This window comes from Malaclemys terrapin, chromosome 3 (genome assembly GCF_027887155.1).
Source record: "Malaclemys terrapin pileata isolate rMalTer1 chromosome 3, rMalTer1.hap1, whole genome shotgun sequence".
NCBI classification, from domain to species: Eukaryota; Metazoa; Chordata; order Testudines; family Emydidae; genus Malaclemys; species Malaclemys terrapin.
This window is the reverse complement of record NC_071507.1, coordinates 51,649,534-51,675,289: the sequence shown is the minus strand read 5'-3', so window position 1 is coordinate 51,675,289 and position 25,756 is coordinate 51,649,534. Positions and strand designations below refer to the sequence as shown.

General features: G+C 44.0%; 1 protein-coding gene across 6 annotated transcripts in view; it reads left to right on the top strand.

Annotated features, from left to right (window-relative positions):
* Window positions 1-3,399: 3,399 nt before the first annotated feature.
* Window positions 3,400-25,756, top strand: part of LOC128833970 (protein dispatched homolog 1-like) — a 160,603-nt gene continuing 138,246 nt past the window's right edge. The window contains exons 1-2 of one of the 6 annotated variants that reach the window (XM_054022302.1): window positions 3,400-3,520; window positions 25,066-25,188. The gene's annotated coding sequence lies outside the window, so the exon portion shown is untranslated. Of the gene's footprint in view, window positions 3,521-24,090; window positions 25,189-25,756 lie in introns of those variants that run through there. The other 5 variants (XM_054022309.1, XM_054022305.1, XM_054022306.1 and 2 more) reach the window with 5 other exon arrangements.

The window sequence follows — 25,756 nt, the reverse complement described above, 5'->3', positions numbered from 1 at the left end:
GCCCAATCTTGGTTTAGAAACTAGTATTATTACTTCTGTAAATGTTGCTGTCATGCCTAGTGTTGCTGGGGGGCTAACTAAAGAGACCCTCTTGAAGCACAAGTCGATTAACAGCCTCCAAAAGCCATTAAAGAACAGAGCCCCACACTCCTCTTCCCATTTCACTGTTTGCACTTGAAATGTCTAAAACCCCTCAAAGTCAACTGCTGTTTGTAATTTGACATGACGACATACATCCAGTGCTATTTGCTATCTTTACGGTAAGTGTGAGTACTATGAAAAACTTGTTACCCAGACTGAATTATCTCAGGCACATGCAATCTTGAAATAACTGACCAGTAGTATGTCAGCAAGCACAAAGAAGAGAAACACCATCAGCAAAGCCGACAATACCATTGAACAACAGGGTAGCTTGACTCTTAAAGGCTAGAGGTACTGGGGCTAGCCAACCCTGATTACTCAAAAGGCACACCTGGGTTGGATCAGGTGGTTTCCTTTATCGATCAGCAGGAAATTGCAAAGAAAGAGAGAGGCTCCTGTAGCAAAGATCCTGAGGTCAGTGGAGTTTTGAAACTAGAACCTAGTGAGTATGAGGTTCCAGTAGGAAATCCTGACTGGGTTTGGGCCAGGAAGCTGAACTCAGCCAGGCAGGGTCTGGGAGTAGCCTATTAAAGCAGGGAAGGCCTGGGAGCACAGTGATCAGAAACTGCTAGGAGTGATAAGGCTCCAGCATAGAGTCCTGGGGTGTGGGGCTGAGGCTACAGATGGGAAAGGCTGGGGAGTGATCTGACAAGAAGATAAAATGAATAGATTGCTTCAGCAATTTTTTTTTCTTTTTTTAGTATATTTTATCTGAATAAACCCAGACCTCAAGAAGGGATGTTGTGAGTGGACAAAAGGGTGTGGAATTTAAGAAGTCCTTTGGGGAAAGGTGAGGGAAATGAGGCAGACTGGCTGTAGGGTGACCCCAGGCAAGGAGAGGGTGATTGGGAGGCAGTGGGCCTGATCACCAATACTCTATGTAGCACCCTTCATTGAAGGATCTCAAAGAGCCTTACAAACCTGCTTGTTGAATGTATTAATCCTCACAGGATTTCTTTGAGGCCTTATTTGACGGTTTGTGAAACAGAAGCATAGAGTTTATTTGACTTCCCTATGATCAAAGTAAATGAACTCAAGAGTCCTGATTCCTTATCTTTTCTAACTAGCGGACTACCCTGCTGTCCTTCAAATAATCCTAATCTCCTTCTCTTCTAGCACCCAAACTCAAAAAGCAAATAAGGAAGCGCTCTTGGGGAAACTAACAATTCAAAAACTCTGACAAAACACTCTTGTTTCCAGAGACTCTAGTTGCAGGGATATGGATACTCACATTGTGGGGTGCAATCCACACCAGTAAGTGGTTGTGTTACTGCCTGTAACCCTGGGTGCCATAAATGCTCTGCTGCTGTAGCTCACAGCCTGAATACCAGTAGACAAGCAAAGACTGAGTTAACCAGCTGTGGTTCACCAATTCTGATTCTGGCAGCCTCCTTGTTACACTTCAGTATCCACCAGCTTTGGTTACACCCGGCAAGAGGACCACAACATGCCCCAGTCTCTCATTTTCACAAAACTGTGTGGTTTGCAGTTTCCAGCCTTTTCTTGGACCATGCAGAGGAACAATCGTTTGTTTGGTCCTCTGAAGAGACAAAATGCCCAGCTTTATCATTTCAAGTGGCTTACCATTCAAACATAGCACTGGGTTGGTTCAGATAAAAAGTAAAGCAAGCTTATTAACAAAAGGAGACCAGATTTTAAGTGATACCATGTAGAAGGAATTAAGTTAGAAAGGGTTACAAACAAAAGTAAAAATACATTTTCTGATGCTAAAACTTTAATAAGAATTGTCTAGGTATCAGGTAAGATTTTTACCACAAACTTCTTACAGCAAGACAGCTGACTGCCCCATGGTGAAGATCTCTCCTCAAAGACTAAAGTGCTCAGTTTCTTTGTCATTTTAGGTGAAAAGATAACATGGGGCTCTTTGCCCTTTGTCTTTTATAGTCCAGTGAACCTTTGAAATGGATCCTTCTGAAGATTATCCTCCAAAGGAAAGTTCATTCAAGCTATAAGGACAGAGGCTGGGGCTGAAGGAAATTCTGTGGGGGTGGCTTCTTCCTGCCTCCTGTTTGCTAAAATGCAAATTGAGCTGTTTCTGTCCTCTGATTCAAACGAATTACTGCTTGACATGTGATTGCTGATTGATTCTGATGAACACCGGACTGGAACAGCGCTTCTATAGCGTGATGCCAACTTTTCCCAACCTCGTGCTAAAAATTTCCCAAATCTGGTGAAAAATTCCCAGATAACGTTCTTTTACAGTGCTTCTATATCATGGGAAATTTCTCAAAATCTGGGAATTTGTGAGTAAAATGTTTTGAATAAAAATTCCCTATTTCCCAAGTTGAAACATTTTACTCCCAAATTCCTAGGTTTTGGGAAATTTCCCAGGATATAGAAGCACTGGACTGGAACTACTGACTTATCTTTTCTCTGGGAGAAACCTGTTTTCCCACTCCCCAGATTTGTCTCACAAATACCTTTTAGTACCATATTTCCTGTGTATGGTCCCGTTGGGTATTTACGATACATGCACCATGCAAAATATTGATGAGTATGTTATCAACTTTCCAATGATGACACACATCGGATGCAGTTGATGACATTAATCAACTGGCGTGCACAGAAGGCAGCAGACCAGCTGAAACTCACTACCCAATGTAGGGTGACCAGAAGTCCTGATTTTATAGGGACAGTCCTGATATTTGAGGCTTTGTCTTCTATGAGTGCCTATTACCCCCCCACACCCCCCGTCCTGATTTTTCACACTTGCTCTCTGGTCCCCCTAACCAGATGCCAGGGAGCCGCTTGCAGGGGGATGCTGTTAGGGTCACAACTCTCACGGGTGGGAAGGGTGGCTGAAGGGGTGAGAAGAGCCTGGCTGTAGTTGCCCTCTGGCCCAGGCAGGGTGGGAGTTAAGGATCAGGGGCTACGCTGCTCTCTCTGGCTTGTGCCCTGTGCCACAGCTAGCGCGGGTGGGGCTGAGCCTCCATCCTCACCAACCCCCTGCAGCCAATGGCCCTTTGCTGCAGCGCAGCCCTGTGGCCTTCGGCTCCCCGTCCTCCTGGGCATGCGGACAGGGGCGCCTGGAGCTCAGGCGTAGGGCCCCGGGGCCTGGGAGTTCGCGCCGCTGGGCCCCTTCCCCGAGCGGAGCGGAGCGCAGGGCAGGACCGGCGGGCGGGCTGCGCCAGCAAATCCCTACACGCCCCCGGCGGGCCGGGCCTGCCAGAGCCGAGCGGCCCCGCTGCGCCACACTCAAGATGGCGGCTCGCCCCGCGTCTCTCCCTCCCCGTTCCCGGCAGTGACTTCCGGAGAGCGAGCGGGCGCCCGTCCCATGGTAACTGCGCCGCGCTGGGGACGCTACCGGGGCCGCTCAACGCTTCCTGCCGCACAGAGACAACCCCGGAGCGGGGCGGGGGTAAGAGAGAGACAGGGGGGCCCCCGCCCCCCCGGGGGGCCCCGCCCCGGGCAGATGCCAGGTGCCCCCCGCCCCCGCCCGGCGGGGCTGAGTGCGAGACGCCCCCTGGCTGCATTGCCCGGCGGGGGGGGGTGTCACCCCCGCACTCCCGCCCTGGGGGCTCCTCTCGGGCGGGATCGGGGTCTCGCGGGGCTGCCCTCGCCTCCTCGGCGTGGTGGGGCCAGGGCTGCCCGAGCCGGGTGCCCCGCTGCGGCGGGTCGGTGGCGGGCTGGTCCCTGGTCCTGAGCCCTGCCCGGCCTAGGCCTGGCCGAGGCGCCCGATCCCCCCCGGCTCCTGTTTCGTGGGCACGGGGGGGCTTAGTCCGCCGCGCGTGACTCGCTGCCCGGCTGTGGGATGTGCCCCGACCCGGTCCCTGCACCGCCCTGCGTGGGGGCAGCCGGGCTGAGGGGTGGCTGTGCCGTGACCGGGCACCCGCCCCGTGACAGCGAGTTCGGCTCCGAGCTGGGCTTGAGAGCGTCCCCCTGCGCTGGTCCCGGGTCAGGAACCCGGACACGACCCCAGGTGTTTCTTGTAGCAACGGCGTGTAAGCAACGTGTGTGGATGTGTCTTGAAACCGGCATATGTGGGGTTTTGTTGGCTTCATGGCTCCTTCGCTGTGTGTGTTGGAGTATCTGTTTCATGTGTAGGTGCAAGTGCCTCTAGACTTGGGGTAGCAATAGGGGTGGCCTTGGCCTTATCAGATCTCTCTTCCCTTTTCCCCCCATCTCAGAACCGGTAATAATACCAGGGTACTTGGGTTTGTCATGGATTTAGAAGTACTTCTGAGAGAGATTTTCCGTGGATAGTATCCCATTGATAAGATTTTCCAATCGTTTGCCTAGTCTCCTCGTCCTTTTGTAACCCTCTTCCCAAATAGGTTGAAATTCTAGCTTGGGAAGACATTAGCAATGCCTCTGAATGATACTTTAATTACGGCTGTCACTGCTGTAGGAAAAATAATATTTCTATCTTTGCAGTGATTCCAGCATCAAGTTAGTCACTGATGGGAGCGATGGAGACCTTTTGTGTATGTGTGAAGTACTGAATACTTAGTACTTGTCAGGTGATGGGGAGGGAGGAACTTACCTGACAACCACCTGGGCCTAAGATAGGACACAGCAAATATTACTATGTTTAAAGCAGTGCTAAATGAATAGAAGAAAGAACCAAGGCTGTCCCTTATCTAAAAAGCCATACATAAGAAGTGACTTGATTTTTGCATTCATTCCTAAATATGTGTGTAAATTAAGAATTTAGTCTTTAGCATTCATATAACGTGGATAGTACTGAAATCTGATGAGACTTGAACATGCTTTTGGATGCTGGTTATTTTTTGAAAAGTTACTCTCCTTTTCCCCCCAAAACAAGTTGTGGATACAGACTAACACGGCTACCTCCTGATCCTTTCCCCCGTTTATATTTCAGGAGACAATGTGGTTGTGAGGCTGCATGAATGAATTAGAAACTGTATAATTTGGCAGGCTGCTTCATTTAGGGACACATCATATCTCTTCTCTTGTATAATAGTTTCTCATGACACCTTCTCATGTGTAAAAGCAGGGCTTGAAAAACTTCAGGCACCTGCTAGTTAGGAGCAAACATGAAAGATGGAGTAGAGGCACTGTTAAAGGATGATGTCCTGATGGAAAGAACAACCTGTTCTCCCTTCCTTCCTCTGCTGAGAAGAGGAAGGGAAAGGGTGCTAGGATTCCTATAGTTCCTGGACTCTTGGCGGGGACGGGATCTTATATTAGCCTTTAGGTATATGTCATTTTTCTCTAAAACACTGCACTGCTGTTCTAGATACAAGTTGTAAAACAGGTTAACATCTTTAGTTATGGCAAAAATACTGCTACAAGCACTAGACCAGCAAATGCTAACACTCTAAGCACCTGGGTGGTCAATGAGACTACAGTACTCTCACACATGCCTCACTTTAAATTAGGGCTGTCAATTAATCGCAGTTAACTCATGCGATTAACTCAAAAAATTTAATTGCGATTGATCGCACTGTTAAACAATAGAATACCAATTGAAATGTATTAAATATTTAGCGATGTTTTTCTACATTTTTAAATATAATCTGTTTCAGTTACAACACAGAATACAAAGTGTACAGTGCTCACTTGTATTATTTTTTATTATCATTTTTACAGTGCAAATATTTGTAAACAAAATAAATAGTATTTTTCAATTCACCTCATACAAGTACTGTAGTGCAATCTCTTTATCATGAAAATGCAACTTACAAATGTAGGTTTTTTTTATTATGTAACTGCACTCAAAAACAAAACAGTGTAAAACTTTAGTCTATAAGTCCACTTAATCCTACTTCTTGTTCAGCCAATCACTAAGAGAAACAAGCTTGTTTATATTTATGGGAGATAATGTTGCCCACTTCTTAATTACAATGCACCTGAAAGTGAGAACAGGCATTCGCATGGCACTGTTATAGCTGGTGTTGCAAGATATTGATGTGCCAGATGTGCTAAAAATTCATATGCTTCTTCATGCTTTGGCCATCGTTCCAGAGAACATGCTTCCATGCTGATGACACTCGTTAAAAAAATGCATTAATTAAATTTGTGACTGAACTTCTTGGGGGAGAATTTTTTTTTTTTTTTAATGGAGATATCCCATCTCCTAGAACTGGAAGGGACCTTGAAAGGTCATCGAGTCCAGCCCCCTGCCTTCACTAGCAGGACCAAGTACTGATTTTGCCCTAGATCCCCAAGTGGCCCCCTCAAGGATTGAACTCAGAACCCTGGGTTTAGCAGGCCAATGCTCAAACCACCTCCCCCGCCCTCTTTTTCCCCTCTTTTTTTTTATTACCCACCCCATCTTGTGTCTCTAATATCCTGGGACCAACACGGCTACAACACCACTGCATGGAATAATTATTGGCATATATGCCCAGTAGTGTGTGTTGAAAAGGCTGATTTCCAGGAGGTGGCCAACTACTTAACAACAATATGAAACGTAAACCAGCGAGCAGTTCTCTTTTCATGGGAACTATATTGGATTAAAAATTCCCAGAAATTAGACAACGCCAAGAGCTCCCTTCTTTACCAGGCATAATTTCCTATGCTGGAATTGTATGTCTCCTGCTCTGTTTTACCCACAGTCTGCCATATATTTCATGTTCTAGCAGTCTCGGGTGATGACCCAGCATGTCGTTCGTTTTAAGAACACTTTCACTGCAAATTTGACAAAATGCAAAGAAGATACCAATGTGAAATTTCTAAAGTTAGCTACAGCACTCGACCCAAGACTTAAGAATCTGAAGTGCCTTCCAAAATCTGAGAGGGATGAGGTGTGGAGCATGCTTTCGGAAATCTTAAAAGAGCAACACTCTGATGTGGAAACTACAGAACCCAAGCCACCAATAAAAAGAAAATCAGCCTTTTGCTGGTGGCATCTGACTCGATGATGAAAATGAACATGCATTGGTCCGCACTGCTTTGGATTGTTATTGAGCAGAACCTGTCATCAGCATGGACACATCCTCTGGAATGGTGGTTGAAGCATCAAGGGACACATGAATCTTTAGCATATCTGGCATGTAAATATCTTGCGACTCCGGCTACAACAGTGCCATGCGAATGCCTGTTCTCACTTTCAGGTGATCTTCTAAACAAGAAGCAGGCAGCATTATGTTTTGAAAATGTAAACAAATGTGTTTGTCCGAGTGATTGGCTGAACAAGAAATAGGACTGATTGGACTTGTAGGCTCTAAAGTTTTACATTGTTTCAAAGGGAGTTAGTGCTATTTGTTGAATAGGTTGGAAGCAAAAGAAAAACACATATGCGATTATAGCATCATGTTGTATTTTGCACAATATTTGTGAGAGTAAAGGAGAAGGGTGGGAGGCTGAGGTGCAGAGACTTGCTCCGTGATTTGAGCAACCAGCAAAGCATCCAATACAAAATGCAAACAGCCGGGACAGTATTATCAGGGATGCCTGTTGCTGTTATTTGGAGGCTCGGGCCTGAATTGTGCAGCTGTACATCCAGCTACTAACTCCTGGAGAGGGGAGGGGTGTTTGAAGTCTTTTGTTCAGTTCAGTGTAGTTTATGGGTGGTGGAAGCACAACAGAGCCAGCAGCCCCTATTTCACGTATTGTCTTTGCCTGCATGTGTTTGTAAAGCCCTATCAATTAATGCCAACATAACTTTCTGTGTAAAATGAACTGTCGTCAACTCCATATGAAGGTTTTTATTAATCTATTATATAATAAGCAGAAGCAAACATTCAACTGAAACAAAGCTGAAAAACAGCTTTTAATTATGACCTATATTAAACAGCAATCTATTATCTAACTACAAAGAACCCTTTCATTATATCACCAGTGAAACAAAACAGTCAAGTGCAACAGTGCAATGCGGGCACAACACAAAGGGGCAAGGGTTAAATTTACAGGTGAGTATATGTCTTTGCTCAACCTCTTCTGGTTTGTGGGCCTTCTGGTGTGGCATGCTGATGTTTGAAGTTACAAGGGGCAATAGAGGGCTCAAATGAGCTGGGATCCCAATTGCCATTGTTCTCAGCGCCCTCAGCTTGGGTCTGAGGGTATGTCTACACTACGAAATTAGGTCGAATTTATAGAAGCCGGTTTTATAGAAATTGTTTTTATACAGTCGATTGTGTGTGTCCCCACATAAAATTCTCTAAGCGCATTAAGTCGGCGGACCGTGTCCACAGTACCGAGGCTAGCGTCGGCTTCCGGAGCATTGCACTGTGGGTAGCTATCCCGCAGTCTCCGCCGCCCATTGGAATTCTGGGTTGAGATCCCAATGCTTGATGGGGCAAAAACAGTGTCGCGGGGGATTCTGGGTACATGTCGTCAGGCCTCCCCCTCCCCCCCGCCCCGTGAGAGCAACGGCAGACAGTCATTTCGTGCCTTTTTTCCTGGGTTACCTGTGCAGACGACATACCACGGCAAGCATGGAGCCCGCTCAGCTCACCGTCACCATATGTCATCTGGGTACCTGCAGACGTGGTACTGCATAGCTACATAGCAGCAGCTAATTGCCTTTTAGCAGGAGATTGAGCAGTATGACTGGTAGCCGTCATTGGCTATCTGGGTGCTGGCAGACGTGGGACTGCATTGCTATACAGCAGCAGCTCCTTGCCTTTTGGCAGTCGATGGTGTATTAAGATTGGTATCCATGGTTGTCGTACTCCTCAGTGAGTTCGGTCAGAGGCGCCTGGGCAGACATGTTTTGTCTCCTGGCGACGCAGTCCTGCCAGCAGTCCTATTGCACTCTCTTGACGATGATGGCTAGCAATTGTAATGCAGCATTTCTGCCAAGCACCCAGAAGATGCCGATGGCTATCAGTCATGCTGCACCATCTGCTGCTAGCCTAAGATATAAAGGATAGATGGACCAGATTTGTTCTGTATTCATTTGCTTCCCCCTCCCTCCGTGAAATCAACGGCCTGCTAAACCCAGGGTTTTGAGTTCAGTCTTTGTGGGGGCCATTGTGTGTGACAGTTGTTTGTGTTTCTCCCTGATGCACAGCCACCATTGTTGATTTTAATTCCCTGTAAGCCACGTCATCACTCGCCCCTCCCTCCCTCTGTCAGACAATAGTTTTGCGCCTTTTTTCAGCCCAGACGCCATAGCACTGGGGTCATGGAGCCTGCTCAGATCACCGCGGCAATTATGAGCACTATGAACACCATGCGCATTGTCCTGGAGTATATGCAGAGCCAGAACATGCCAAAGCAAAACCAGGCGAGGAGGCGATTGCAGCGCGGCGACGAGAGTGATGAAGAAATTGACATGGACATAGATCTCTCACAAAGTACGGGCCCCAGCAATGTGCAAATCATGGTGTTACTGGGGCCAGGTTCATGCCGTGGAATGCCGATTCTGGGCCTGGGAAACAAGCACAGACTGGTGGAACCGCATCGTGTTGCAGGTGTGGGACGATTCCCAGTGGCTGCGAAACTTCCGCATGCGTAAGGGCACTTTCATGGAACTTTGTGACTTGCTTTCCCCTGCCCTGAAGCGCCAGAATACCAGGATGAGAGCAGCCCTCACAGTTGAGAAGCGAGTGACGATAGCCCTGTGGAAGCTTGCAACGCCAGACAGCTACCAGTCAGTCGGAAATCAATTTGGAGTGGGCAAATCTACTGTGGGGGCTGCTGTGATCCAAGTAGCCAACGCAATCAAAGACCTGCTGATATCAAGGGTAGTGACTCTGGGAAACGTGCAGGTCATAGTAGATGGCTTTGCTGCAATGGGATTCCCTAACTGTGGGGGGTGGGGGGGCGATAGGGATATGGGTTCCGTCTATCTTGTCACCGGAGCACCAAGCCACCAAGTACATAAACCGAAAAGGGTATTTTTCAACGCTGCTGCAAGCCCTGGTGGATCACAAGGGACGTTTCTCTAACATCAACGTGGGATGGCCGGGAAAGGTACATGATGCTCGCGTCTTCAGGAACTCTGGTCTGTTTCAAAAGCTGGAGGAAGGGACTTTCTTCCTGGATCAGAAAATAAGCGTTGGGGATATTGAAATCCCTATCGTTATCCTTGGGGACCCAGCCTACCCTTAATGCCATGGCTCATGAAACCGTACACAGGCAGCCTGTACAGTAGTCAGGACCTGTTCAACTATAGGCTGAGCAAGTGCAGAATGGTGGTAGAATGTGCATTTGGATGTTTAAAAGCGCTGTGGCGCAGTTTACTGACTCGGCTAGACCTCAGCGAAACCAATATTCCAATTGTTATTGCTGCTTGTTGTGAGCTCCACAATATCTGTGAGAGTAAGGGGGGAGACATTTATGGCGGGGTGGGAGGTTGAGGCAAATCGCCTGGCCGCTGATTACGCGCAGCCAGAGACCAGGGCAGTTAGAGTACAGAAGGGCGCGGTATGCATCAGAGAAGCTTTGAAAACCAGTTTTGTGACTGGCCAGGCTACGGTGTGAAACTTCTGTTTGTTTCTCCTTGATGAACCTCCCCCACACCCCCGGTTCACTCTACTTCCCTGTAAGCTAACCACCCTCCTCTCCCCCCTTCTAGCACCGCTTGCAGAGGCAATAAAGTCATTGTTACTTCACATTCATACATTCTTTATTAATTCATCACACAGCTAGGGGGATAACTGCCAAGGTAGCCCGGGAGGGGATGGGGAGGAGTGAAGGACAAGAATACACTGCAGTTTAAAACTTTAAAACTTTAACTCTTATTGAAGGCCAGCCTTCTGATGCTTGGGCAATCATCTGGGGTGGAGTGGCCGGAGCCCCCCCCACCCCCACCGCGTTCTTGGGCGTCTGGGTGAGGAGGCTATGGAACTTGGAGAGGAGGGCTGTTGGTTACACAGGGGCTGTAGTGGCGGTCTCTGCTCCTGCTGCCTTTCCTGCAGCTCAGCCATACGCTGGAGCGTATCAGTTTGATGCTTCAGCAGCCGGAGCATCGACTCTTGCCTTCTGTCAGCAATCTGATGCCACCTATCCTCTTCAGCCCGCGATTCAGCCCACCGTCTCTCCTCTCGTTCATATTGTGCTTTTTTGCACTCTGACATTGACTGCCTCCACGCATTCTTCTGTGCTCTGTCAGCGTGGGAGGACATCTGGAGCTCCGAGAACATATCATCCCGAGTCTGCCGTTTTCTCCTTCTAATCTTCACTGGCCTCTGCGAAGGAGAAACATTTGCAGCTGGTGGAGGAGAAGGGACAGGTGGCTAAAAAAGACACGTTTTAGAGAACAATGGGTACACTCTTTCAATTTTGCTGTTCACATTACGCAGCACGTGTGCTTTCGTTACAAGGTCGCATTTTTCCTCTTATATTGAGGGCCTGCCGGTTTGATGTGAGAGATCACTCACGCAGTGCCAGGCAACAAAATTCGGCTTGCAGGGAGCCATGGTAAGCCACAGTCTTTTGGCTTTTTTAACCTTCATAACATGTGGGAATGGTTTCAAACAGCAGCGCCCTCATTTCCCATACCAAGCACCCGTTGGGTGGCCATTTAAAATGGGTTTGCAATGTAAAAGGAGGGGCTGCGGTTTCTGGGTTAACATACAGCACAAACCCAACTAACCCTTTCTCCCCCCGCCCCCCAATTCTCTGGGATAATAACTTCACCCCTCCCCCCCCTTTTGTAGCTAACAGCGGGGAATATTTCTGTTCAGCCGAGCAGGAACAGGCACCTCTGAATGTCCCCTTAATAAAATCACCCCATTTCAACCAGGTGACCGTGAATGATATCACTCTCCTGAAGATAACAAAGAGAGATAAGGAATGGATGTTGTCTGCATGCCAGCAAACACCGGGACCGTATGCTGCCATGCTTTGTTATGCAATGATTCCAGACTACGTGCTACTGGCCTGGCGTGGTAAAGTGTCCTACCATGGCGGACGGGATAAGGCAGCCCTCCCCAGAAATCTTTTGCAAAGCCTTTGGGAGTACATCAAGGAGAGCTTTCTGGAGATGTCCCTGGAGGATTTCCGCTCCATTCTCATACACGTTAACAGACTTTTCCAGTAGCTGTACTGGCCGTGATTGCCAGGGCAAATTAATCATTAAACACGCTTGCTTTTAAACCATGTGTAATATTTACAAAGGTACACTCACCAAAGGTCCCTTGTATGCCCTCAAGGTCTGGGAGCACGCTGTGGGTGAGTTTGGGGGTTACTGGTTCCAGGTCCAGGGTGATAAACATATCCTGGCTGTTGGGGAAACCGGTTTCTCCGCTTCCTTGCTGTGAGCTGTCTTCATTATCTTCATCATCATCTTCCTTGTACCCCGAACCCACTTCCCTGTTGCGTGCTTCTCCATTGATGGAGTCAAAGCACATGGTTGGGGTAGTGGTGGCTGCACCCCCTAGCATGGCATGCAGCTCCGCGTAGAAGCGGCATGTCTGTGGCTCTGCCCCGGACCTTCCATTTGCCTCTCTGGCTTTGTGGTAGGCTTGCCTTAGCTCCTTAATTTTCACGCGGCACTGCTGTGCGTCCCTGTTATGGCCTCTGTCCTTCATGGCCTTTGAGACTTTTTCTAATATTTTGCCAATTTGTTTACTGCTACGGAGTTCAGCTAGCACTGATTCGTCTCCCCATATGGCAAGCAGATCCCGTACCTCCCGTTCGGTCCATGCTGGAGCTCTTTTGCGATCCTGGGACTCCATCATGGTTACCTGTGCTGATGAGCTCTGCGTGGTCACCTGTGCTTTCCACGCTGGGCAAACAGGAAATGAAACGTTCGTGGGGTTTTTCCTGTCTACCTGGTCAGTGCATCTGAGTTGAGAGTGCTGTCCAGAGCGGTCACAATGATAGCTCCCGGAGGGCAATACCGTCAAATTCCGTCCACACTACCCCAAATCCGACCTGGAAAGGCCGATTTCAGCACTAATCCCCTCATTGAAGGTGGAGTAAAGAAACTGGTTTAAAGGACCCTTTAAGTTGAAAAAAAGGGCTTCGTCGTGTGGACGTGTCCAGGCTTAATTCGATTTAATGCTGCTAAATTTGACCTAAACTCGTAGTGTAGACCAGGCCTGAGAGTGGAATGGCTTGGGAGCACTGCAGTATGGAATTTTGGCTTTGTATTGCCCCCAGGAGTTGCCTCTGCATCTCACTCTTTCTATACTATTTTTGGACATGGCAGTGCTTTCCCTGGCAATAGCCAGGCTGTCCTTTGCCATTGCAACAATCTCTCAGTCCTCAGATATTGTTTCCAACTCTCTGCATTTTGGGCTTTTTTGGGGGGGCCTCTGTAATGATGCCACAAACATTTTATCATAAGCTTTCTCCCCCTCAGGTTTGCCAGCCATTCTGCTGTTGATAAGGGCCCTGTCCTTGAGTCTGTCCCATGCAGGTGTCATTGCTGTGGGGACATTATATATTTGAAAAAAAAAAAGCGGTTATTGTTCCTCGTCTAGGGAGGCTCTGATAACTTTTTTTTCCATGCATTTCTGCCTTTACCTCCTTGAGATTCTTCCATCCCAAGTATTCTCCGAGATTGGGTAAGTGGTGTGTGCTGTGGGTTTATTGTCTATGCTTCATACGATGTGTGGCTGGGGCAGGGATGGAGTTGGAAAGTATGTTCCTGATCTGGCTTTGCTGTGCCTTGGATGTGCTTATGTGGTTTTGGAGGGGTTAGTGGGGTGAATCTGGGGCGAGATGGATAATAATCACCTCTACATCCCCTTTAGGTTGTCCTCACTCTGGATGATGTTACACTGAGGCGGGTGACTAGGAGCTGGTTGGAGGTGGATGGACAGGCGGAAAGTGAGGCCCTATACAATAAGGGTGTGAAATATGGATCGTATAATGGGACTTTGAGAGTATATGAAGAGAATGATACGAAATCTTTCTACTTTCTGATGGATGGGTTGAAAATATTGTTTCCATATGGAGAATAAAATGCCAGGATTTCTTATCTGTAGTTTTGAGACTGGATGTGGCTATGGGAGCAGAGTTAAGTTTGGTTTTGCATTTTGCAATGTGATAATTAAAAGACTGTATGAGCTGTGATTGTATTTGAATGTATGCCTCTCCTCCCCTGGCTGTTAATTTCTACCTCAAATGCTCACATTTTTGTTGTAGCATAGCAGCAGCCATTACTTATGTAAAAGGTGTGAGTGGGTTTTTTTTATTTTTTTTAGCTCTCTTAATACTAGAGCTGGTCAGAAATTTTCCAGCAAAACATTTATTCAGAAAATGCCAATTCATTGTAGAGAAATGTTTTGATGAATCTACTACAGACTTGACTAAACTTTTGCTGAAACAAAGGCAGGCTTCAGGGTCTGCAGCTATGGCAGAAAACCTGCCAACTCCTGGAGCCCCGTCTAGAGCTGGGACTCTGGGTGCTGGCAGGCTCCCCTCTCTCCAGCAAGCAGCCCTGGGAGCCTGAATAGCAGCTGTGAAATTGACAAGAAATAAATTTCATGTTTTGTTTCAAGAACACCATATTTCAATGTTTCTAAAATAAAATTTTGGGGGATCTTTGGTTTTGATGGGAAATTTTGGTAAATTTGGTTTCATTCTAAATCAGAAGGAATGCAAATTTGTAAGTAGCAAAATCTCCTGCGAATAAAAACCCCTAAATTTTGGCCAGCTCTACCTAATACACCTCTACCCCGATATAATGCGACCCAGATATAATAACCTGAATTTGGATATAACACTGTAAAAAGTGCTCCAGCGGGGCGGGGCTGCGCACTCCGGCGGATCAAAGCAAGTTCGATATAACGCGGTTTCACCTATAACGCAGTAAGATTTTTTTTTTTTGCTCCCGAGGACAGCGTTATATTGGGGTAGAGGTGTACAAGAAATGTGAGTTCAATATCAAGGTTATGCTTCTGCTCCCTGGATGATTGAGAGTGAGTTGGGAGCCTGTTGATGTGGGGAGGGAAATGGAGAGAAATTGAACTATGTATCTGTTTTCGTTGCGCTCTCTTTCTCTTCTTTCACCTTGTCCTTTCCAAACCCCTGCCATGACCAGCTCTTTGGTGGCTATCAATGTCCCCAGAGAATGGCATGTCTGGCTGTCCTTGACTGGTGGGAGGGTCACGGTAGCAGGAACAAAAGAGAGTGAAATGAAGGGGGTGATCCCAGAGGGCCCCAGAAAGAAAGAGAAGGCAGTCAAATTAGTAGTTCCCAAAACTCTTAACATGTAAGAGGTGAGAAATAAGACAATAAAAGAACAAAGGTAAAACAACATATGCAAACACTTACAGTTCTCATAATGTTACCCTTTCCCATGAGGAGGCTGCTGAATGACTTTCAGTAATGTTTCTCATATGTTAACTGTAGGTCTGAGTAGTATGCATTCCTTTTCCGCCAAACCCTTAAAACTGTGATAAGGTTGTAGAGTTAATCAGACATCTGAGTTGTTAATATTGTTGAACATTAAATTTAGTGGTCATTTCAATAAAATGCAAAAAATAATAAAGTACAGAGATCTCTCTCTGAATTGATCAATAGCATTCATTTGGTTTAGCAACTGCTATTATTCTCTAGTTCAGTGAACGTATGGGATTTCTAACATTTAGCGTGACTTGCTTGCCTGGGACCAGTTTTTATAATGTCAGCTGTTCTTTGGTAATAGTGTTTAACTTTTGCTGCACCTATAAGTGGGAATAAAAGCACTTTTTTGGCTAAGGCCTATATGAACAGATAATTTTCAGTTTGCAGCATAAGAGTAGATTAAGAAGACTGTTTCCAACAAGATTATAATAATTTTTTTAAGCATTTCCGAACTAAGCATTAATTACTACTGCATGTGTAACTCTTTGAAGATGTTAAGTGCTTATTATCAAAAAGTTGCGTGACAGAATCCCTCTTCAGCAGTAAGTAAAATATTTCATAACTTATTTTTAAACTTTGGAGGCTTCTCGGTTCTAATAGTTTACCCTCTTAAATGATCTTTCTCATGAAGTCTGTAAATTAATACACTTCTAATTCCTTTGTCATTTACAATTTAACATTGTCTCTTGACTAGAATTGGTACAGAATTTTATGGATGCACATTCTAAATTTTGTGGTTATAGTAACCTGAAAAGGGTGTGACTGTAGATGCTAATTGGGAAGACCGTTAATGCTATTTTTACTTTAGCTTGCTATCTCTGACACAGCTTTGAAATTACATGGAATTATGCAAAATGAACGGTTAAATATCTGAGGAGTGGGGAAACTTTATTATAAAAGCTAAATATTTCACTTTAATCAGTTTGACTAAAATATATTTGAGATATTTTGTAGAAATAATAATGAAGATCTGAAAAATATCTGAGTTACACTTTAGTCATTGATGACTTGTAGTAAATTTCACTCTTAGGGAAAGAGGCTACTTAGATAAGATGCACATGGGATAAAATCCTGAACAGCTCTTAATATATTAAGTGCTACTTCACACCTAACTGTTGAACCCCTCCCATCTGTCCTATAGAAGGGCAATATGAAGCCAACAGGGGAGCCCTCAGTCTTTCTTTAGACTAGAGAAAGTATTAATTCCACAACCATATGCTAAAAAAACCAAGATTAACAGTCTTTATTCAAGTTTAGAGAGGGGGTCTGTGATGCTTTGGGGTTCAACCAGACCACTAAGGGGTTTTCACCACCTGCCCTGCAATTCTGGATACCTTAAATGCTATGCTACTGTGGCTCACAGCCAGGACACCAACAGTCAGCCTTACAAGGATGTAGGTCACATCCTGGCTTCCACCATCCAGTTCCTTTTTGAAGCATGACCCCATCCCTCAGTCCTGAGTTTCCCCAAAACCATCTGCCCTGTTGTGTCCAGCCCTCTCCTGGAACACTCTTAGAAGTTAAATTTGCTGCTCCTTTAAAGAGACAGTAAACAGCAACTCATTAATTTAGCTGGGGTTTGTCAAACGCTCTTATTTCAATCAAAGTACTGAACTGGCTTACAGTAAAAGTAAAACAAATTTATTAAACAGAATGTTGTAGGTTTAAATGACAACAAGTATAAGTATAGAAAAGGTTACAAACAAAAGCAAAAATATGCATCTGACACTAAAACTGAATTTCAGCAAGTTACAATCTTTTCCTAAACAGGTTTCTCACCTATATTCAGTCCCCTTAGTTGAAGGATCAATCATTCTGTGATTTGAAGAGCTCTGGCCCCTTTAGTCCCTCAAGTGATGGATGCCAAAATGGCTTTTTCTCTCTCCTTATATCTTCCCAGAGTTTAGTGGCCCTGCTTCAAGAGGCAGGAAGGCTTCTGGAAGATGCAGTCTCCCTCCCACATCAAGATAGTTAGTCATTTTTCCCCACTTGCTCTCTTGATGACTTTATTTATCTTGCATGTAAATGTGCTTTTCTTTCTCTTTGGTCACATCTTGCTTAATTCACATCAGAGACACAGTCCTTTGTTTGGAACAGGGGTAGGCACGGCTTGGTAAATACGTTTTAATAACCTGTTTGCAGCACATCTCTATAATGCCCTTTGTAAGTTTACTGTTCATACATCATGCAAGAATATTAATGATCAGTGAATTATTAGTTTTCCAGCAGTGATTTATTACATACGACCTTTTTTGTGTATATCATGACAACAGTGTACCAATTGGCACTGGAGTGCTCTTAGGGTCGCAGGTTTGCATGATTTATGGGTTGGGTAGACTGATCTTATTACACATAGGATGGGCTCTTTGTATTCTTCCGTACTACCTCACAAACTCCCTGTGAGCCAATCTTTCATTCCCCCACCCCCTTTTTCTAGGGACTCCCTGCAACTACCCTCAATCTCACCTCTGTCTGTGACTCTGTGTCCCCCGCATTACCTTTTCCTCCCATACAGAGGTCCCCAACTCTCCCCCATACTAGCACCCCTATGCCGCCGCTTTCTCCCCATGGCAGGGGATGTTCTCCGTATCCCCTGTACCAGGTTCCCCCAATCTCCCCTCCATCAGGGTTCTGAGTGTCCCCCATATCCCCCTCATCCATTCCAGGGTTTCCCATTCTCCCCCTACATGGCAGGGGCTCTTTGTGCACCCATATTCTCCCCTTTTCCTTTCATGCTTCTCTCCTCCCATAGTTTGTGTGCTCCCCATTATCCTCTCCCCCTCCCCCCCCCCCCATAGCAGGGTTCCCTATTCTCCACCATACCAGAGGCTGTGTGCGCTCCTCCAACCCATTATTATATTTTCTGCCCGGGGGAGAAATCATTCAGGGTGTCCACTTTGGGAGGCTAGGCAGAGCGAGATGATATAGGAATATTGTTATTCTGGAAGCCATAGGGGTCATCAACCAGTTGTTTATTCTGTAGACAGCTGCAGAGGTGCTTGAGCCCCTGGCTGTAGTACTCCAATGTCAAGGACTCCATGTGTCTCCCATTTTCCCCCAAATCAATAGGGTTCTGCTCATTGATGCCTGTAACGTTGCCTGAAATTTGGGAACTGATTGGCTGCGGCATTCAAAAGGTCTGGTGTTACAGGCAGACAAACACTGAAATGCCATTGAATTGAATATTAGGCCTTTGCAAGCTTGGCCAGTGAGATGTCTGTTTTGATCTTGTGTAGGTAAAATGAATGACTAAGTATCCAAAACTATGGTGATGGTCATCAGAAATGTAGCTGGTAATGATAAACATTCCATCTGAGAAGAGTAAGTTTCTATTAGCCATGAGATAGGGTCAAGCTAGGAAAAATCCTTTTTTCCACACATCCCTAAACTACAGAAATCTGATCTGGGCAAGTGAAATTTAATTACTAGCCAGGTGAAGCGTGGTCTAACACTCAACTCACTGACTCTTGTTTGCCTGTCTTGCTGCGTCTGACCAATTCAGAAATGTCAGGGAAATTTCTAGGCATCAATGGGCACAACTGATTGATTTTTCTTGCAAATCGGAACACAGAAAAGCCTGATTGACAGGAAAATTGGGGGGCCAAGGCAGCCTTGTGCTGCAAGCAGAGGAATCTTTCTGCTGCCCCCTGTTGCTGCCTACACATACCAGAGGCAGCAGCTTAACTTCCTGTGTGGAGATATTGTCCGTAGCCTAGACTCTAACGGAAATAGGAAAGCCTTACTGGGAGGGAGAGTAATCTGAGCAGGGATCGGAGGGGGAAAGTGTTGTCAGTGGAAGCAGGATCCCAAAGGGAACAGAGCTGGAACCTGCAAAGGAGTGGGAGCAGGGGGAATGGTGATGATGATGATGAAGAAAGCAGGCAGCCCAGGGGTGGATGGGTAAGCAGATGTAGCAGTGGGGAGCTGGAGTTGGGGGAGGTGCAGATGAAGGGGGTGGGAAGTGGAGATGGATAGAGAAAAGCAGGGTCCCCAGGAATGGCATGGAACCAGAGGTGGGTGAAATGAGATGAAAATGGGAGATACACAGTGACCCTGATATGGGGGTTGGGGGTAAGAGAGATGGGAAGGGGGAAATGGAGGAGCCACACAGATTGTCCACCGGGGGGAGGGGGGAACAGAATGGAGAGCAGTTGTAGCCTGAGCACACTGTGCCCATGAGGGGAATGGAAGGACGGAAGGAGCCCATCATGGGCACAATGTGCCCAGGCTAGCAGAGCTATTGAGTGTCTGATCCACTAGGTTACTGTCTGCTGGAAAAGTGACTAATCTAAACTTAAAAATGCCAAATGCAATGGTAGACTGGCATGTTCATCCTGAGACTGAAAATGGAAGTAAATCAGCCCTCCGCTCTACTAAGTTTACTCTCTGGGCACAGGTCTTGCCGCACGTCATATATTTTATAATCTTGTGTGGTTAGAAAATATAGGCACATATAGAAAGTGAAATGTTTCTAATACACACTCAGATACCCAGGTATAGCTGTGTGTCTTTCTCTGTCTTTCATGCCCAAATAAGAGCTGTTTACTCATGATCTGCTGCTCTAAAGAATATTGATGGCAATTGTTTTCCATAAAATCAGACTAATTCAACACAATAGAGAAAACAGATTTGATCATAATTATGTCTTGCACAGAATCGGCATATGCAATACTTAAGTGTGACTTCAATATTGTAGAGCACCAATTAATCAGAACACTCGTTAATCTCTGCGGAAATTGTTAGTACCTGGATGCATCTTGCCTCTATTCTCATAACTTTTGTCAGTGGTCACCATGTGCAGGTGAAATGGTAGGGAAGGAAGTTTTGGCTCTAATGGAATGAGACTTGAGTTTTACTCGCTTGTGTCAGAAAATATTTATATTCCTAGCTAAGCATGCATTCAAGCAAAGAGAGCTTTCTTATCTTTAGCCATAAATAACATTTATGAAATCAAGGTCATTGCTGCTCCTGGATTGTCAAGAATCAATATAGACTTCCAGTGCTTTTATTCTTGATCTAAGATTGGCAAGGAGGTTGCAAACACACTTCTAATGTGGACTTCATAATAGTCCTCTATGCCATTGGCACCTCAAGAGTAGAAGGATGCACTCTTATTGACTGTAGAATGGGGCTAATTTCTAAAGTATCTGGTGCCACAGCTAGTGCGATGCCTGTCACTCCCTATTCCCAAAGTAGGAAGCTCACCACTCAGATGAGTTTGAATAGAATGTGGGTAAATGTCTTGTCTAAGATCAAGGGCATCTAACTGTACCCGCAGTACCGTCATCTTCCTATTACTCATACTTGTCCCAACAATAAGTGGACTTTAAAAAAACAATACTTTCAGAAAGATGGACATGGAGCTATTTGAACCTCTTTACATTTAGAATTGTGTGTACTCCAGCTATAAATCCAACGTACATAGAATCTCATGACACCAACATAATTAAAAGATCCTTTTCACCCTTAAAAACTTCTCTAGGGATTCCATGGTAATGTCATATTTAACTTTGCATTTCTTTACTGTATCAAAAACTTTAATTTATTTTTGCCATAAAATATTTTTTCTGGACTGGAAAATGTGGAAAGTCTGCATTTGTCTGTATCTTTAAATCGTTTGATAGTTAAGTGTTTGTACCTGATTAAATTTCTAGTTAGGGGATGGAATATCAACAGTGAGACTAGACAAAGCAGATTAAGCATGGGAACTGTTCACATAAAACTTCAATTCACCTGGAATGTTAGGGGTATAGTATATCTCAAATTACAACTGTGCTGAAGGGCAGGGCTGAAATTGAAGATGTGATTTTAAAAATCCCCCTTCAAGTCTTTTATTACTTTCACAGCCATAAATTACTGTCAACTGTAATAGGTATGGTGGGTTCTCGGACACCTCCGGTTTCAGAGAGTGAAGAAGTTTCTAGACTTGAAATAAACTTTTGGATAGATTTTATGTCTCAAATTTAAAAATGTATCTAATAGATTTTTTAATCTAAGATACTTATATGGCTTTCGTTATGATATTTGAGCACCTCACAATCTTCAGTGTATTTATCTTTGAGACACCTGTGAGGTACAGAAGTATTATCCCTGTTTTACAGATGGGGAACTATGGCATAGAGATTAAGGCTAGGTCTAGGCTAGCATTTAATTTCGGTATAACTTGCGTTGCTCAGGGGTGTGAATAAGCCACCCCTCCGAGCAACATAAATTACACCAACCTAAGCGCTGGTATGGACAGGGCTATGTCGGTGGTCGAGCTGCTACCACCTCTCGCGCAGGTGGATTTATTATGCCGTCGGCATAGAACATCTTCACGAGATGAGCTACAACACTTCTAGTGTAGGCTAGCCCTTAGTTAAACACCCACAGGAAATCTGTGCAGAGCAGGGACTTGAACCCAGGTTTCCCAAAGTCCTAGGCTAGAACCCTAACCACTGGACCTACGTGGCATGTAGGTACTTATAATAGGAGCACTCAGGGACCAATTTTTTTTTTTTTTTTTTTTTTTTTTAAGATTTTGAGACAAATAGAAGTAAGGCGATTCAGTTAAGGCTGCTACTGTTATGATTTACTTGAAAAATTACAGATAACTTTGCATGTGAACTAAAATAACTCTCTCTTAGGCACAGTATGCTAAACCATTGTGAAAAAGTACCAGAAGAATTTCTGCCATTCAGAACAGATTTCATTCTAACCCTATAAACACGTTCTCACTTATTATAGAAACTGTCAGCAATAAAGTCAATGCATCAAACACTAGGAGAATATAATATTTTAATTTTATTAAGACCCTTTGAAACTAGGGTACATGACATATACACCATGACCATTTTACACAAGTAACATGGTAAAACAAAAATCATAAATGTTTTATTTTATTAATTTTATTACTTTTATTTTTATAGTTACTAACATTTTTAGTACAGCTCATTGTGTGTTTCTGTGGTAGTCTGATAAAGTTATTAAAACACCTAGTTTAGAGATGTTCCTGATCATATAAAAAGTCTGAGACCTTGATCCTACAAGGAGCTCCATGTGGACCTACGTCAACAAAGATATAATGGCCAATTATGACAACAAAAGTAATGTAAGCATGCAAGAATGAAGAAAAAATTACAAGATGCTATGATGAACATACAACTTTAGCTAGACATTTTCTGATGTAGATACTTAAGTGTTTCATTAACATAGCTTTTTGCATTAATTTACTGTTAGTAGTGGACATTGCCAGTTTAAGGTTAAATTTGGTACCTTGGTAATTTTGTTTTCTGTTAAAAGCGATAGAGACTCTGGAAACAATTTGAGGAAACAATTACCGGTACTTGCTTTGTGAGTGGTGGTGTTGAATAACGATTAGGTACGTTCATTTGTCCATACATCCAAACATAGACTTTTCCATGGTCTTTCCATAAGGGAAAGTGTTTTATCTTTGCCTTGAATACCTTCAAGTTCTACAAACCAAATATCTTGACCATGAAATTAAGCAGCTGTTTTAAAGGGTTCTTTTGCTTATAGTGGGGGCGTGTGTGTATGGTCAGTAAAATGAAAAGAAAGTTGTTGGTATTTTCTCAGCCGTATCATTTTATCTTTTAAAAAACGGTTACCTTGCAGAAATTACCATAATGCTTTTTATATTGACTTTTCCGATCAACACACTGAACAACAAAGATAATAGGTTGAGTTTCAGAAAAATTCAACAGTGGGTCTGGTATTTGGCTATCATTCAAGTATGTACAAGTAACATAGCATCTGTGAGCTTATGATCTCAGGGTTTCTATTTGGAATTATCTTGATCTTCTTCCCCACTAGCCCTAAAGAGAGAGGGTCTGGATATATTGTTTGTCTAGAGCTTCCTGGTGCAGTTGTGACTTTGACTTCTTGTGCTGTAAGAAGCCCAGGCTAAAGCTATGATGATGGGATGACAAGACTAATGCCTGGTCTACACTAGAAAATTAGGTCAGTTTAACTATGTTGGTCAGGGACATGAAAAATCCATACCTCTGAGTGGCATTAAGATGACCTAAATCCCCATGTAGACAGAGCTGAGTAAATGGAAGAATTCTTCCGTTGACCTAGCTACTGCCTCTCAGGGACGTGCATTACCTACACCAACGGGAGAACCCTCTTGTCAGTGTAAGCGGTGTCTACAACTGAAGCATTGCAACTGTAGTGGTGCAGCTGTGCTGCTGTAGCATTTTAAGTGTTGAAAGCCCTAAGACATCTCTCTGCTCTGGGAGTCCAGTGATGTTTAGCAGTATATAAGCTTGGCCAACAAAGTTCCTGCCTGTCCACTCTGTCTTGCAGTGTTGTTCTTTCTTTTTTTGTAAGCAGGGTTATGTGAACAGCTGCTTCAGTAGTTCACTATATTAACTGATAATGGTACTAACGTTGACTAGTTCTTCTAAGACTGAACTATGTCACCAAGAAGGCTTTGCTAAGGTCCCCAGCTAGACTTAGTACCAAGACTGACTGTGTGTAGGTCTTCCTTTATTTCATATTTCTGTGACAAATTTTCTTTCTTTTATTATTGTGGACTCGTATGACGAGTGTTGTATCAATAATAAAATTATGCAAAAGAAAACTGTGTTGTGTTACAATGTAATCTCAATTGTGAAACTAAAGGTAACTGTTTCGTACTGGGCACTAATTATTTTGAAGTTGCCTTATTTGAGCTTGTCCCAGTTGGGGGTGGGAGGAAAGAGCTTTGGTTTCATGTTTAATTAACACACATGGGAAAAGACTAACCTGTATCAGTATTGCTTGCACCGTTTCACTCAATAGGAAAATTATGCAGCATTTTTTTCCCTTTTTGTAGTTTTAACTCTTCCACTTCTCATCCCCTCGACCTTCTTTATGTATTTGAATCTGCATTGGTTATTAATTCATAAATCTTCAGTCAGTTAAAATCAAGTAATTTTAGCTATTGTTATTTATTAATTAATACTAATAATGTTTCCATGTTATAGTCTGACTGCACATGCTTCCTCCTGCGCAGGAGGCCGGTTATTATTTAGAAACTGATACCAATGCTGTTCAGTTTAGTGACGTAACCTAAACTCAATCCTTTAGTTAGTACATTTCTGTTCTAAAACTCAGACTATTACAGTATTCAGGCAAGGCCAAATATTTTTAGCAGCTTTATTTAACAAGTTCCTTGTACCAAAGTCGACTGGTCGCATATGAAGACTGCATGCTGTTGAGCACTCCGTTTACTACGATGCAGATGACCAGATCAACAGTTGTCATAAGTAGAGCTGGTTGGGAATTCTTCAACTAAACATTTCCATGTCAAAAGTTTTTCAATTTTTGGTGTTCTGTCCTTTTTGGGCACTTTCAAAGCAGAAGTTCCATCTTTTGGTTTGAAATACCTTTGTTTTGAAATTTAATTTGTAGTGAAATTTAAATAATAATAAAAGTCAAACAAAACATTTCAAAAGTATTTAAATGAAATAATGTTTGAACGAACTGTGGGGTTTTTTTAGTTTCAGTTTAAAATTTTTCAAGATTTTGATCTTGTCCCAATTTGGAAAGGGAAAACTTTTTGCAATATTAAAAAATTTCCCAGGATGGCAAAATCATTTCCCACACAACTTGAGTTACTGTATACCTGTAGATTCTGACTGGTTTTGTGCATACTTTGGAGGGGGAAAAACCTTCAGATATAATTTTTTAGCACTATAAGAAGTAACAATCAAGGGCCTCTTGTGTACAATTGTATGACTAAATGTATACTGTTTTCCCTTTTAGGTATCTAAAAGCAATTGGCACAGGATCTTGGCTTTGTACTCTTAACTATCTTAGAGGGTGTGTTTTACGACGTTGGGAAATAGCAATTTCAGCTGAGATCGGAGCTGTGACATTGATCTAAAGGTAGGTCATGCAGAATTCTGAAAGTTCCATTCTTCAGAAAATTTAAGGTTTAATCTTGATCTGGTTTAAATATTGTATGCTGGAATTCATTATGCAATAAAACAGGTATTTAATAGACATCTCAAGTTTCAGTGACTCTTTTGTCTTGAAATCAATTTTCTTTTTTCACTAGCCGACTTCTCTCTAAATCAAGGTTCGCTATTTCTGAATTCAATGGGCACATTATGATGCACTCTTTGAGCACAAGGCCTTTTCTTCTATTTCACTGTACATAGAATCAGAATACGGCTCATTGCAACAAATATAAATAAAAAGGATACAGTGGTGGTTGTTAATCTCAGGTCTTCATCATGCATTTTCTCCTCTTGTGATGATGTTGGGCCTCGGGTATCTGAATAAGTGTCACATCTTTATTATATATCTGGTATTCTTACTCCCTCCTTCTCAAAGAGAACTACTGCATCTTTCCTCCAGCTAGGAGGACAGGACAAGAACCTTTTCCTGAAACTGTTGCCACAAACAAATGATATCTTGGGATCAATCAGTGAGGTACACATTGCTGCTGCAC